Below are 4,441 nucleotides of genomic sequence, written 5' to 3' on the forward strand. Positions count from 1 at the left end.
TACCTATAATTATTATATATAAGTTATTATTATTTTGTTTATAATAGAATCTTTTCAACTCTATTTTTCAACACAAATTATTAACACTTCTATTCTGACCGAATACCTACTCATATTCCAGTCTATATTTCTATTTGCATATTTTTATTCATTTATCCATCTATCCGCATATTTCAAGTTAATAAAAAAAAAAAATCTTTAAAATCGTGACGCGATATGCGACTTACTAAGGAAACCGATTTTTTAGTTAATCCAACAAAATACTTGAAATCTACTCGAACGATAAATCTAAGAATCAGAGTTTCAAATATACGCGCGCGAGAAAGTAAATTGGATCTTTCCAGTCTCGTATATGAGAAAATAGAGGAAAATATAGAGGAAATCAAACAAATAAATAAATAACAATTTTGTACATTACCTTATACCTTCACATGATCAAAATTGATCACTTATTCCTTCCGTCATATTCCTCCTTTTTTCTTCAGGTCAAATGAATTTATCTTTCGTCACATCTGATCATAGACTGATCGAATTTCAATTAAAAATCGATAAGACAGAGATACCTCCTTGTTGTCGGATTATTATTATCATATTGACAATATTTATTCGATTCGTGTGTAGTACATACGCGAGAAGATCGTACCAAAAATTTAAACTAGTAGAAAAATTATTTAAAGAGAATATTGAATAAGAGAATATTGAAAATTGAATATTGAATAAAGTAAAAATTGTACAAAACTGAAGATATGTTCACAAATTTCATTACTTGCATGAAAATTTTGATCAAATATTTCTCCACGACACGTGTTGATTCAATTTGAAATTTTATTTAAGTTTAAAAAGACTTTACTTGTCATATTATATGTATATTAATGCCGTTCTAAACAAAAAAACTTTACATATTCAGCGAAAAATTAAAATTTATAATATTAATAATATTTTAATGATCAAAAATCGGTAAATAATAAAGTAATAGAAAATTTGACCTTGCACAACAGTGAAGATATAATGCATGTTTATATAATAAGCACCTTCAAAGCAAAGTAAAACACACAAAATAAATAACATAAGATCCGAAAGAATTAAAAAAATATACAGTATCTAATAATACAATGTTATAATTAATTAACGTGCTGCTACGAATAATGTACATAAATAATTATAAGATTAACGATATAGATATGTTTTATTATTTTTCATTTCATATTCAGACTTTCAATATAACATTTGATATAAATTAAATTGTAAAATAAGTTACATACAAAATCTTAATTATGAATAAGAGAGAACTGTTGAATGAAACCGAGAGATCAAGATGTTATTCATATTTCCAGCCTATTAAAATATATATACTAGAATATGATAGCTTGAAGTTATACATAAGATAAGGAGAAATGAGTCACAATTAAATATACCATTACATTAATGTTCAATATTCAAACAAATACATTATTGTTTATTGTGTGTGTGCAATTACATATTAAATTTTAAGTACTTGAACAAACCATGAATAAAAGACGTTAATAAAATTATTGATAGAATAACAGAAACTTAGAAAAAGGAATTTGATCACCAAATCACTTTTTAAATCTCTTTAAAAGTAATTATCAAAGCATGAAAAAATAAGAAACGATCGATGTGAACAAACGAACAAATTACCACTTCCGATTCATAACAGTGACCAAGGCGAATATTGATGATATTCGTGACATAAGATTCTAATTTATAAGATCTAATTTAGATAACTCGAATTTTTTCTCGTAAACCATTTCCTAACTAATAATTTAATAACTTTAAAAATGTTAAGTTATCAACCAATATTGAAATTATTGATATACGGAATCCGGCTCTCATGGGTGAAAATTCGGATTTAATATATGCAAGAACTCTTCATTTTCAACGAAGCGGTAAGAATTGCATAATAAAAAAACGAAACCATAATATATTCCTCAATTTTCCTTTCATCAATTATTAGATATCAGCAAAAGTAACCTTAAAAATTCGAATTCACATAAAACAAAAATATTATAATGAATTCTCATTAATTTCTCTTCCACATAATATTTAAATATTTCACATACGTTTTAATTTTACAAAAATGCTACTATGTTTCTTTCATAATTGCGTGTTTATTCATAAGATATATAAAATTATACTAAATCTTCATTTTACAATTATCCACAATCTCCGCTATTAGAATTTCGCAATTCGTAGCTAAGAGATTTCTCGTGACGTTCCATCTACAAGTTTCCCTTTGATTATTCTTCTGCAGAAACTCTTTCCTTCGCTTTCGTCAATTTCTCTTTGCATAAATTCTCTCAACGTCTCGCGAATCACTGCATATACTTGTTGCAAATCCTTCATGAAAAGTGCAAACGACAATGCAAATTGCACGACATAAAGTGACTGACGATTTGCTACGATCGACGCGATGGATACGGGACCGACAGCGAGATCGTTGTGAATATGGTCGGCTTTTCAGATTACGTTTAATATGTATCTAACGTCGACAAGACCTTCATAACCACAATACTCTGCGAATCACAATAGTCTGTGTCACACCAAGTGTGTAAATCACGCCATAAGGAAGCTGATGCAACTAAAATGTTAAATGACACACGAAAAAAAAAAAAATTAAAAAAATTTACGAAGAAATAAAATATTGAGAAAGCCGAGACGGAGAAGTTACTACAGAAGAGAGGTTTTAAGCAGAACATGTAATGGAGAAAGAGAAAAAACAGTTCTTGAAAAAGTCGATGGATTGGCGCTTTAATGAATTAGAATTGTTTTTTATAATTTTTATATTTAATTTTAGTTAATTTGTCGTTTCTCAATCGTCTTGAACACATATTAAATATGACATTAAAACATATTAATTTTAAATTAATTAATGGTTTAATCAGTTTCTATAACAATTAATATACTTAATGATTTTTATATTTTCATCTTTATATCACGCTATATGCAAACGCTGTTGTAACAAATCAAAGTATTTCTTTATAACATTAACGTAATAGTATAACAATTGTATGTGAAAAAACAATTCTTGTATAATCACGACACCGATCTTCAGAAAATTTTTTATGTATGAATATATATAAATATGTTTATACATATTCATGAAAAATGCATGAAAAATTTATAAACATATGTAAACATGCATTAATATTCATAGACATGTATAATTGTATATAAAATATATTCATACATGTTTGTACATCCTTTTTTCTTTTGTAAAATTACTTTTTAGTGTAATAGAAATTACAATAATAATATGAAAACATTACATAAATAATTAAAAAGGTAATTTTCATATTATTTGTTTTAGAAAAAAATCAAATTTGAAGAAATGTAAAGAAATTACTTATGTATAATTATATATAATTATGTATAATTATATATAAAATTATGCATAATTATGTAAGAGCAATTTTTTTTTACATTTTTAAAAAACTTTTTTTTTTAAACAAACGCGAAAATTATCCTTTTTTAATTATTTTTTTATATTTTCACAGTAATATTATTATTTCCATTACATTAAAAAATAATTTTACAAAAGAAAGAAGGATGTATAATTATACATGTATAATTGCACATGTTTATGGATATTTATGCGTGTTTATGTACATTTATACATTTTTATGCATAAAAAACTTTTTAGTTATATTTAAAAGTATTTATTTATATAAAGATAATAAATTATATACAGACGTTTGGCCAAAACTGGGCAATCTTTAGTATATCAAAATGATAAGAGAACAAGTATATAATTTAAAGTAATGATGGAATGTCAATATGATAAAAATATTATTAGCGCGATTAATACAAAGATGTCCACAGATGAAACATATAAAATTATCTAGTCATTATAAATGCAATTATTATGTACTGGGTCTATAATGATTTAATTTTGCTATTTCTTATTCGTTGTATCTTTACAATTATTTTCATTTCACATAAATGTTGTGCAAATAGAATTTCAGGCATAATTTAAGATATTCAGACTATAAAATTAATATAAAATGCAGAATTATATTGTTAACAATTTTTTAAAATAAAATATACTCTATGTTAGAAATAACGATAATTTCATAATTATATCGAGTTTAAAGATTTTTTAAAAATCAAATAGAAAACAGAAACTTATTTTAATAACGTGTGTAACGTGTCTGCGAGCAGAATAATCCCCGGTAAAAAATTTTTTTATGCATGAATATGTTTAAATATGTATAAATATACATAAACACGCATAAATGTTCATAAGTATGTATAATTATATATGAAATATATCCCTCTTTTTTTATAAAATTACTTTTTAGTAATAATAGTAATGTGAAAACATAAAAAATAAATTAAAGGGATAATTTGCGCATTTGTTTGTTTTAGAAAAAAACAATTTTAAAAAAATATTAAAAAATTGTTCATATATAAAAATAATTTT

General features: G+C 24.5%; 1 protein-coding gene across 1 annotated transcript in view; it reads right to left on the reverse strand.

The window, feature by feature from the left end:
* LOC108684942 (spectrin beta chain, non-erythrocytic 5) overlaps positions 1-4,441 on the reverse strand; it is a 78,023-nt gene that overhangs the window by 72,000 nt on the left and 1,582 nt on the right. The window lies entirely within an intron of this gene.

This window comes from Atta colombica, unplaced genomic scaffold, assembly GCF_001594045.1.
Source record: "Atta colombica isolate Treedump-2 unplaced genomic scaffold, Acol1.0 scaffold141, whole genome shotgun sequence".
Taxonomy (NCBI): domain Eukaryota; kingdom Metazoa; phylum Arthropoda; class Insecta; order Hymenoptera; family Formicidae; genus Atta; species Atta colombica.